The sequence below is a fragment of the Octopus bimaculoides genome, chromosome 19, assembly GCF_001194135.2.
Source record: "Octopus bimaculoides isolate UCB-OBI-ISO-001 chromosome 19, ASM119413v2, whole genome shotgun sequence".
Classification (NCBI taxonomy): Eukaryota; Metazoa; Mollusca; class Cephalopoda; order Octopoda; family Octopodidae; genus Octopus; species Octopus bimaculoides.
In genome coordinates this window covers 25945812-25957990 of record NC_068999.1, presented here as the reverse complement: position 1 = coordinate 25957990, position 12179 = coordinate 25945812, and the positions used below count along the sequence as shown (strand labels likewise).

General features: G+C 37.6%; 1 protein-coding gene across 5 annotated transcripts in view; it reads left to right on the top strand.

The window, feature by feature from the left end:
• LOC106883271 (allograft inflammatory factor 1) overlaps positions 1–12179 on the top strand; it is a 125419-nt gene that overhangs the window by 42846 nt on the left and 70394 nt on the right. The gene's annotated exons all lie outside the window — the stretch shown is intronic.

Sequence of the window (12179 nt, the reverse complement as noted above, 5' to 3'; positions counted from 1 at the left end):
GTAATTATATTCTATGCACAAGGGCCATAACCCCCATGAAAATTCATATATTTTTGCTGTTGATGAAATTTTAACCATAGATATTAGACACAAATGAAGTAATATTTCTAAAATCTCATCTTCTTAGAAGTTACTTCATGGGGACTTAACACCCACAATTTAGTCATTTTATCTAAGCAAAGACAAATACAGTTGTACTCTTCGAAGCTGTAGGGTCACCCGAGCACAAAAGATGAGCGATATTTGTAATTCAAAGGTACAACAGTGTAAGAGTTTGCTTTAAGATATACTTACATTGTGATTTCTGAAATGTGGTGCATAAATTGTCAAATAAATGAGAGGCATCCTTGCCTCCACTGATTCAGTTGCAAAGTGTTGAGTAAAGTTATTTCCTTGCAGATTTCCTTTCAGTCTTTTTATTATCACTGGGTCACACATAGTCCCCAGGTGGTAACATTGATTTCAAGGCCTTCCCAGATGAGTGGCCGGTTATTCAAAGACATTTATAGATTGTAAATTTATTCTGTCCAGTTACCTATCGGTCAGTTGCAAACTCCAGAGGTGACACTTTCATTTCCCCTTAGCCCTCACGTCACACAGTTGTTAATGTTTATTTCAGTTGGGTCACGCCCTTCCAATTGCTATAGATCCGTAATGCATCTTACGGCTGTGCCTGTCACCTGTATGGTGAGGAATTCTACATTGGGGAGTAGTAATGACTAGGGTAGGGTAGCTGATTGCTTATTGTGATCATTCGTCTTTTGGTTTCCAGTAGCATTGCTCTCTTTTACAAACCCAGAGAACATACATATATTTCCTATTTCAAAGAAATTCAAACAATAGATATAACACCCAAGTCAAAAAGATTCTCAACAATTCAATTTCTCTGGTTGACATTAATACACCCACCCCCAATAGGGGCCTTAACTCCCATATTTTAGAGCTCCATGACCTCCATTTTTCAGGAGCAAAATCCTTTTAACAAGTTCCATAAGACTGGAATTTTGAAATCTGTAGTATGGGATACATGTGTCATGATTTGAATTTTTTTAGGGTATGTAAAGAGGGAAAGAACCCTCATCTGCAATTTTGATGAAATTTGAATCATAGGTATTCCAGTTCATTAGAGAAAATATAACAGAAAAGTCTTATTCTTCAATTGCATGTTACATGGGCAATGCTGGGGATCTCTGCTAGTTTCTTCCATAAATAGATCTCTGTTGTAGATAAAGTTTGTAAAAGGATACTTTGGAATCAAGCAGTGAATGGCCACTATTTTGTTATTTTCATTATCACCTACATTAGTTTGTGATTGATCCACTTAAGCATTTTCTTGACCTACAAAATCTTAGTCCTTACTCTTGCTACTAAGATTTTGCCCCAACCGTCCTCATTTCTGTTTAAGAAGAGGATAGAATCTATTAACTAGAAGGGATCCTCTGGATATTTGAAAGATTTCTATTATGAAATGCACTTTTCTGTCAGTCTGTCTGAAACCCCCAATGCACCTTTTATGCACACAGCATAGAATTCTACCAACTTCATTTCTGCATATCAAGTATAACCACTTCTCAGATCTCAGATGGTATTAGCACCCTATTTCATTTTTTGCTAACTAAACCTTTGGTTTTGCTAGGTTGACCAAATTCTAGATCTATAGCTGAATGTTTGAAAGTTATGCCATTGATATACAACAGTTCTCATGAACAGCTGGTTTTGAACTCTTGTTATGGCCTTCGGGGACCTTATTTCATAAGAAGGTAAAATACATCTAGTTATGACTTCTATTTATTTATTCATAACCTCTGCTATATTGGTGTTCTAGTAATTATTGTAACATATGTTACCTTCTAACATTATTTCAATGAATTTTAGTTTAATTACACATGTAATTATATTCTAATAACCAGCCTTCAGCTACTTTCATTCAGCAGTTTAAGTTTAAGAGGCAAAATTGAGCAACACACACAATTTATATATATTCCTAGATACTCAGCTTAGTATTTAGTTGCTTCTCTTATTTCCCAAAAATGTTTTCAATATACCAACATAAGTATTAAGTAGCTAATACTCCTAAAATTCCACATAACTCAACATTTTTTCTTGGGATAGCAGGAAGCAGTTCAGCCTTATTATCTTTGGAATATATTTGCTGCATCAATAAACTCTGGCAAATTTGTATCCAAAGATGGATGAATAAAAAAAAATTCTTTGTTTAGAGTTGAAATGCATTAACAATTCAAATGAAATCAGATAAATAACATTAAAGTCAATAAACTTTCAATATGTTATTTAAGACTGCCCCCCCCCACTCTCATAATTACTGGCAGTGTTTATCTCAGAAGGATATTTTCAAAGTCTAGATGTGTTTTGAAGATACTTAAGTAACATTTTATTTGAAGCTTTCAAAAATAAAATAATGTTTAGAATTGCAAGTAAAAATTCTGTGCTGACCTGGTTTCCTACTTTTGTTAAAAGGAAGAAATTACTCTCTTTATTATGCTTGTTTGTTTTTGGATATAAAGTCAGCTAAATGTGTTTCAAGGCCATGATGTTGTTACATCTACTCAATGTGGCATCCAAACCTTTTTCAGTGTTACTTCTTACAGTCTTTAAAGGAAACATATGTTTTAGCTTCTAAATTTAAAGTCAGCATGACCATAATTAACAACAGAAAAGCCACAAATAAAAATGCTCCTTGTTCCATCCCTTATTATGCTCTTTAGCATGCAGAACTATCAAGGGATACCCAATTATAGGGGTAGCATAACTTGTTATTTACTCATATGAAAGTGATCATGAAAAATTAGTCCACATTTTAGTTGTAATAGTAAATTTAACACTTTAAAGGAGGAAAATAATCAGCATAAAGAATAGATTAATTTGTAACAATTTTACTTTACAGTTATGATATTTTAAGACAGTCATATTAAGTATATACACGATGGTTATTATACATCAACATTATTGTTATTATGAACACACTAAGTCTTTTATCCAGCATCTACAAGCTAGCACTGTTAATGTACTTGACCGTATCCCAATCAAATCTATTATTTATATTCTGGTTTATTCAATCTATGTGACAAAATAATGAGATTACTAGACAATACAGATGTAATAAGCTAAATTTGTTGATGTTTTTTTTCAGTTTTCATAAAGCAGTATCTTCACAAATTACTCATTGTTGAAATCTAATTAACATGGACAAATGGTTTTCCTTAATATTTGAGTGCTAACAAAATTTCTCATATTACAGAACATTTGAGGTGTAAGAACTGTGAGAAAGAACTATAAGAAATCCTATTACAGAACATCTTTATTTTTGTGGAGATGCTACAAAGATAGTTGTGGGTGGTACTGGTACTATAATTCTGTTGAATTTTCTCTAATATTCCAGAGTTGTCTTATATTTACAATCAACTTCATTATTTAATGTCCACGTTCCATGGGTTGGATGGTTTGACAGTCCATCATGCTCCAGTGTCTATTTTGGCAAGGTCTCTATGACAGAATGCATTTTCTGATGCTAAGGGTTAAAGTATGAAAGAAGAAGTGTGAGCAGGTTCTTGTAGAGGGAGTACTTAGCTTTAGAAGAGAGGACCCTCCCCCACTTCATATGGTCAGAGATTTAGGGACATCCTAACTAAGAAATTCGATGCAAAGGAGGAGGAGCTACAGAATTGTAACAGAGGGCAACTGGGAATTCCTGAGGGACAGCTTGCTGAGTGCCACAGACCAAATCTGTGGCTGGTGTAAAGTCCCATCTCGCCCTAGAGTAACATGGTGGTGGAACGATGTGGTAGATGGGACCATTAGAGCTAAGAAACTGGCCTGGAAGAATGGGGGTAGCAAGGTACTGTATTAGATTGCCAGAAGGGATACAAGGAGACATGTATATCTAGCCAAGGGAGAAGCAGGAAATAAGTTTGCCTGTGTTCAGCGATAGGAGGACCAAAGAACCGAAGTGTTTTGGATTGCAAGACAGTGTGTGAGAGAAAATTGTGATGTCACAGGAGAGAAATGTGTTCGCATGGATGATGGTGTACTTGCATGTAATGATTCTGCAAAGAAAGAGGCTTGTTAATGCCATTATGAGAGACTGCTGAATGTGGAGAATGAGTGGGAGGAAGAGAGTCTGCCAAATGTTGACACAATTGAGGGGCTGGCTACCTGAATCGACAGTTCCATGGTAGATAAAGCAATTAAGGATATGAAAACAGGAAAGGGCCCCCAGCCCATCAGCAATCTCTGCTGAGATGCTTCAAATATCTGGCAGTATGGGTTATAGTCTAGTCACCTGTATTGTAAATCTGCTTCAAAGGTAAAGGTGATACCTTAGATAGAAATAATTACAGAGGTATCAAATTGCTGAATCAGGTGATGAAAGTTATGGAGAGAGTCATAACCCAACTAATAAGAGAGAAAGTTAGCTTAAATGAGATGCAGTTTGGGTTTGTGCTAGGGAAAAGCACCACTGATGTTATATTTCTGGTGTGGTAGCTGCAGGAGAAATACCTAGCCAAAGATAAACCTCTGTACTTGGCCTTTGTTGACTTGGAGAAAGCCTTTGACAGGGTCCCCTGATCCCTTATCTGGTGGTCAATGTAGAAAGTAGGGATAGATGAGTGGTTGGTGAGAGCTGTACAAGCTATGTACTGGGCTGCTACCAGTAAGGTGAGGGATAGTAATGAGTACAACGAAGAATTCAGGGTACAAGGATCTGTGCTCAGCCCTGTCTTGTTCATCATAAGCAATAACAGAGGAATTTAAGACAGTGTATCCCTGGAAGCTTCTCTATGCTGATGACTTTGTTCTTATAGCTGAATCACTACCTGAACTAGAGAAGTTCCAGGTATAGAAGCAAGGTCTAAAATCAAAAGGCCTTAGATTTAACCTAGCAAAAACCAAAGTCTTAGTAAATAAGAAGGCAGACAAATAACAAATCCTTTCAGGTAGATGGCCCTGCTCAATCTGTAGAAAAGGTGTAGGTAGAAACTCCATAAGATGCACCCAGTGTAGCTTTGGACACATAATAGGTGCAGCAATATCAGAGGAAGGTTAACAGGAAAACTAGCTTTTGTATGTGGAAGATGCATAGGTACATTAAATGCTGAAAATGGGCAGAAAATAGACTCGATCAACTGCCAGGGGGATCAAGCTAGAAGTAGTAGATAGCTTCTGTTATCTAGGTGACCAAGTTAGTAGCGGAGGTGGATGCTGTGAAAATAAGATTAGGATGGACAAAGTTCAGAGAGATCCTACCCCTGCTGGCAACAAAGGTCCGCTCTCTCAGAGTGAAAGACAGATTGTTTGATGCCTGTGTGAGAACAGCTATGCTGCATGGCAGTGAAACATGGGCTATGACAGCCAAGGACATGCATAGGCTTGAGAGAAATGAAGCCAGTATGCTTTGCTGGATGCGCAATGTCAGCGTGCATGTTTGACAGAGTGTAAACATCTTGAGAGAAATGTTAGGCATAAGAGGAATCAGATGTGGTGTGCAAGAGAGACGACTGCGCTGGTATGGTCATATGATGCATATGGACAAGGTCAGCTGTGCAAAGAAGTGCTGATCTCTAGCTGTGGAGGGAACCTGTGGTAGATGTAGACCCAGCAAGACCTGAAACAAGGTCATACCTATCTCACTTTTATCCTTTACTCACAATTCCTTTGCTTTTGCCACTACTGTAGCCTTGGCTCCAACTTCAATACCTTATCACATCAAATGGTTTACTCCACATAATATGGGTAAACCCAACCAGCTACTTACAGATGGGTCAGTATTGTTGTCCACACCTCTACTGTCATGTGATGCACTGGTCTTCTCTTAGCCCTTGTCCACCATATATCCTAGGTCAAAGCTGTCTCCTTCAATCTGATGCTGCTATTTCCCACATCTTCCTTGAAGATCCTCTCCCCACTGTTAGATGTAACAAAGCTCCATGACATTCTAGTCCATAGCTCTTTTATCGTCATCACACTAATAGGATATAAACCCCATTTTAAACCTGCAACCGTTTCACCTGTACCCTCAAAAACATTACTGCATGAAATGCCAGCTTTATATGGCTTGCTGTATATTAAAGAAACAAGTCAGAGATTGGTAGATCTTTTAGTAAGTAACAGATATAAATATCTGTAACTCACCAACTCAATTCTCATGACCACATTTACATGCACCTCTCTGATTGTAGTGTTGTTTTATACTATGGATCTCCTGCCTCTTGTTTGCACCATGAACAAAAGCTAATCTTCAGTCAACAGAGCTCATCCACCTGGAATTAATGATCACCCTGTTTTCCTTTATTAACATTATCTTCTTCTGAGATTCCCCCCACACTGATAAATGCCCTCCTGTGTACCTCACAGTTCCTTCTGTCCCCCCACACACACTACCTATCACACACGTATACTATTATGCTTTTTGCACACCACACACGTAGCACAACACACATATACACCTACTCATACAACATGCTCAAATAGTCTCCCTTTCATTTACATAACATACTTTCAAAATTTATTCATAAAGCATTCTCACACTTTATCTCTTTTAGCTAAAAAACACACTTTTGGTTGTAAAACATCATTCTTCTCAAGTCTCCCCCATATTAATTATTATTAATCTCCCCCATATCACTATCATTGTAAACACTGCTTTGATAGACCTTTCTTCTCTGTGTGTACTTGACAAAGAACCAGTCTGAAATATATATTAGTGACAGCAGTAGTATTACTACCAAGAGGTAATATTTATCTCCACTTAAATATAGATGTTCTAGCAGAAATTTTTATCTCCTCACTAGCAATATAAACAAGAGTGCATTTTGCATCAAAAAGCCAATATGAGAGTTTCTCTCATGGTAACTACCACAGTATAGTTTGTTCTAATAGATCATATATGTTTAAGTGGGGATAAATATTACCTCCCAATGTCTGAAATGTTGAATTCTGTTTCTTTCTTTTCACCTTAAAATTAATCAACTTATACACCTATTCACTGTTTATGAAAAGTTCCTGGCTTTAAGGATATTGCGAAAGACCTGGTTGGAGGCCCAACCTTCCAAGTTCTTTTAAAGGGCTTAGAAAATCTGAAGGACCACTGCAAATGAAATCATAATTAATTGATCCTCCTGTATTTTCTTTTACCCAAAACCAGGAACTTTCCAGCATCCCTTCATAGTAGTTTCCATTGATTTTTTTTTAGTATGTCTGATACATTTCATGTATATTTTTGTTCATGTGTATATCAGTATACCTATCATTCAACTAAGTATACTGTATCCATGCATGTTGTAAGAGGCAACTAAAAGGTTGACCTCAAAAATTCCCATCAAACCTGTACCAGCACTATGGAGTATTGCTCTTACATCTGGGATGGTGCTGCTTTTGCACAGATACAGACACCCTAGACAACATCCTGAAAATAGCAATCTAACTGAGAGCATGAAGTTGCTCACAGACACTCCAACTTCTGGCCCAAAGACCTGTTAACTCCTCTCTCTGCCTTTTCTACTGTACTATAATGGTCTCTATTCTTCAGAACGAGCAGAACTGACTTGGCTTTTGCCATCTTCACTCGAGAATTCCCAGCCAACTCATCTCTCCTCCTCTTGTCACTCTTATTATGTTCAATCCCCACTGGACCCACATTGATCCTTATGTCCAATCCTTCCAAAAATGTCCTCCCTCTGAAACTCCCTCTCTGCTCATGTCTTTTCTGCAGATGTTGACTTGCAATAGTTCAAGTGGAACATTAATGGAACATAACTGAAGCTTTTCATCTAAACTAAACATGACATTCTCCTGTCTCCTCAAAAGAAACCAATGTATTATTTTACTCTATCTCCCTTTCTGTTTCTTCTCTTTTACACACTCTCTCTCTCTCTGTGTATAATCCTCCTCTATCTATATCTTCCTTTACTCATTATCACAATATTATTTCTCCTTTACTTCTTTCATTATTCCTTCTCTACTTCCTTTTTCTTTACAGGTCCCCCATTTCTTAGTTTTCCTTTTACTTTTCCCTATAGTTTGTCTCTCTTAACTCTCTTTCCTCTTTAATTCTTCACTTTCCTTCACTTTACATCTTTTCTCTTTCATCCTCCCCTTACTTTTCCTTTCCCCCCTCTTTCCTTTATTCTTCCTTTCTTAACTCATTCTATCTTTTATCCATTTCTTTTACTCTTTCTCTCTCTACTGATCTTTCTAAAAAGACAAAATGAAAGAAAAAGGACATAGTTTGTAAAATGAAGTTTATAATAATTAAATTCATAGATGCTAACTCCTAATTGAGATCTATACTTTATTTAATTTCTAATCTAATCTCCATTATCTGTAATCTGTTTATCCTATCTTCAGAGAAAAGAACACGAATTTGGCTTACATCACAAATGTTTCTCTCCTAAGATTATAATCTCATTGATCTAAGCTTTATTGATAAAACACCCAAGGGTGGGGTCAACAGCACTTATAAATGCTGAAATAGCTTATATTTTCAAACACATTTTACACAGAAGGAAGAGTTTCCTTTGAAGAATGAGACAAACGATGATTTGCTGATTACTGTGATGACTATGCCGACAATTTTTGTGATGATAAAGACAAATGACAATGACATTATTGTCATATTATTGCTGCCATCAATACTGGTTTCAAATTTTGGCACATGGTCATCAATTTTGGGTGAGGGGCTAAGTCGATTACATCAACCCTCAGTGCTCAGTTGGTATTTCTCTTATCAACCTTGAGAGGATGAAATGCAAAGTTGATCTCAACAGAATTTGAATTCAGAATGTAAAGACAGATGAAATACTGCAAAGCATTTTGCCCAGCATGTTAACAATTCTGCCAGCTTGCTGCCATCAATATTGATCCTGTAATACATGTCAGGTACTTATAGTTAGAAACAGAAATCAGGTCCAAATGTTTTGTTTTGTTAGGAAGTCACCAATGCTTTACAGCTGCATTCCATGAGCAGAAATAGTCAATAATGGTTTCTTGAATTGCTAATTTACAAATTAGTAAGAGCACAGTCCCACTGTTTGGCACCTTGGGCAAGAGTTTTCTATTATAGTCCTGGGTTGACCAAATCTCTTGTGAATGGATTTGGTAGGCAGAAGCATATTGTATATGTTTGTGTGTATATGTGTCTCCACCAACCCCACTATTTGACAGCTGGTTTTGGTTTGTTTACCACTGACTTAGCAGTTTGTGAATAGAAGCCAATACTAAACTTCAAAAACTAAGCACTGGGATCGATTTGTTCTACTAAAACCCTTGATAGTAATGCCCCAGCATGACCGTGAGTTCAATTACTAAAACATGTAAAGGATAAAAAGGAATTTAATTGAGCACATTACTTATTTTGTTAACCCTCAGATGAAAAATAAAATTAGCCTAGGCAGGATTTAAACTCAGAACAGATTTATGATAGTAAATAAATAAATTCAGTGATTTACAGCTATTGGTAAATAATCACCATTAGTAGCAGTAACTCAAAACAATGCACAGCTCCCAATCAACTTTCATTATATCTTAATTATGCACTAATTGGCAGTTAACCACTTTCAAGTATTTGCTTAGAAAATGGAACACCATTTACAGGAAAAATGTCATTAAATATGTTCACCTGGGAGTAATTTAATCAATTGAATCCTTTTATCTAGAAAAATATATCTATCTGATTTGCTGATGGAATATAATCACAAGCAGGCTTCAGTTATTAACTAGATCTTACTTATCTGTCATCATAATCATTACTCATAAATCATTAACTCCAACTCAACAAACTAAGAAAAGTAATAGAAGTAACCAAGAAATAAGACTAATTTGAATACGTTCTTACTTTATTTATTTTATATTACCTTTGTGGATGGCAGTGTTGTTGGTTGCTTGTCTTATTTTCTTATATTATATTTACAACCCAGCTCAATCTGTAGAAAAGATGTAGGTAGAAACTCCATAAGATGCACCCAGTGTAAGCTTAGGACACATAAAAGGTGCAGCAATATTAGAGGAAGGTTAACAGGGAAACTAACTTTTGTATGTGGAAGATGCACAGGTACAATAAACACTGAAAATGGGCAGAGAATAGACTCCTTCAACTGCCAGGTGGGGGGCAAGCTAGAGGTAGTAGATAGCTTCCGTTATCTAGGTGACCAAGTTAGTAGTGGAGGTGGATGCTGTGAAAATAAGATTAGGATGGGCAATGTTCAGGGAGATCCTACCCCTGCTGGCAACAAAGGGCCTGTCTCTCAGAGTGAAAGGCAGATTGTTTGATGCCTGTGTGAGAACAGCTATGCTGCATGGCAGTGAAACATGGGCTATGACAGCCAAGGACATGCATAGGCTTGAGAGAAATGAAGCCAGTATGCTTTGCTGGATGTTCAATGTCAGTGTGCATGTTCGACAGAGTGTAAGCATCTTGAGAGAAAAGTTAGGCATAAGAGGAATCAGATGTGGTGTGAAAGAGAGACGACTGTGCTGGTATGGTCATATGATGCATATGGACAAGGTCAGCTGTGCAAAGAAGTGCTGATCTCTAGCTGTGGAGGGAACCTGTGGTAGAGGTAGACCCAAGAAGAAGTAGGATGGTGAAGCATGATCTTCAAACTTTGAGCCTCACTGAGGCAATGACTGGTGACCGAGATATGCATATATATATATATATATATATATATATATTTACATATATATATCTACACACACACACACACACACACACACACATATATATAAATAATACAGAATGGGACAAGAACGCAAAACATCCAGACAGGTGATACAAGAAAGGGACAAAACATACAGATAGACGATACAAAGAAAACACGGACATGTCATTCGGAGTTTTCTCTCTTCAGTCGAGATCCAGATTATCTTTGCAATTTCGCCTGGTTATTCTCAATATTGCTCCAATCTGACCAGCCCCAAGGAAAAACTAAGCTAAGAGCATTAGATTCCTTGGAAGAAAGCAGTGAATGTATACAAAAACAAGGACGGTAAAAAACGAACAATGTTACACAATTACAGTAGTACAAATTCAGTAGGAATAATAACGGGACATAACAACAGATGTCTTTCAACTAAGGACGAATAAAATTAAGCTGGCGTATATGGAAATAAGGCCTTACAGCCGGGATACAAGATTTCTCAGGGACAGGGAGAAATTACGATGTTGCACGCACAACGGCCGCCCAAAATAAGAAAGGTAAGGCTTGGCCGAACACCGGTCACATGGGAAGAGAAGAGAGAGAGAGGTAGAGGCAGAGGGACAAAAGAATTAGGGAGGGTCGAGAAAAAATGACAGGGACACAGTGAAGTGAAAAGTGGAGGGAGAAGAGAAGGCAAGGAAATGTGAGTGAGGGGGAATGAAAGAACGAACAGTGGAATGAATGAATAAGGGTGAAGGGGCTGATAGACAGAAATAGAGTCATACAAGGTTTAGAAAAATGTTTACTTACATACAAGAGACAAAGTGTATGTACGCCGCTATATATATATATATATATATATAAATAATACAGAATGGGACAAGAACGAAAAACATACAGATAGACCGACACAAAGAAAACACGGATATGTCATTCGGAGTTTTCTCTCTTCAGTCTAGATCCAGATTATCTTTGCAATTTCGGAAAAACTAAGCTAAGAGCATTAGATTTCTTGGAAGAAAGCAGTGAATGTATACAAAAACAAGGACGGAAAAAAATGAACGATGTTACACAAATACAGTAGGAATAATAAAGGGATGAGCATCATCATCATCATTGATTAACATCCGCTTTCCATGCTAGCATGGGTTGGATGATTTGACTGGACTGGTGAACTGGATGGCTGCACCAGGCTCCAATCTCATCTGGCAGAGTTTCTACAGCTGGATGCCCTTCCTAACACCAACCACTCCGAGAGTGTACTGGGTGCTTTTACGTGCCACCGGCACAAGGGCCAGTCATGTGGTACTGGCAACGGCCATGCTTGAAACGGTGTTTTTTACATGCCCCCTGCACAGGAGCCAGTCCAGCGGCACTGGCAACGACCTTGCTTGAATGATTTTCTAACGTGCCAGTCAGGCGACGCTGGTAACGATCATGCTCAAATGGTGCTATTTACATGCCACTAGCACGGAAGCCAGACAGCTGCTCTGGCAATGATCACGCTCGGATAGTGCTGTTAGT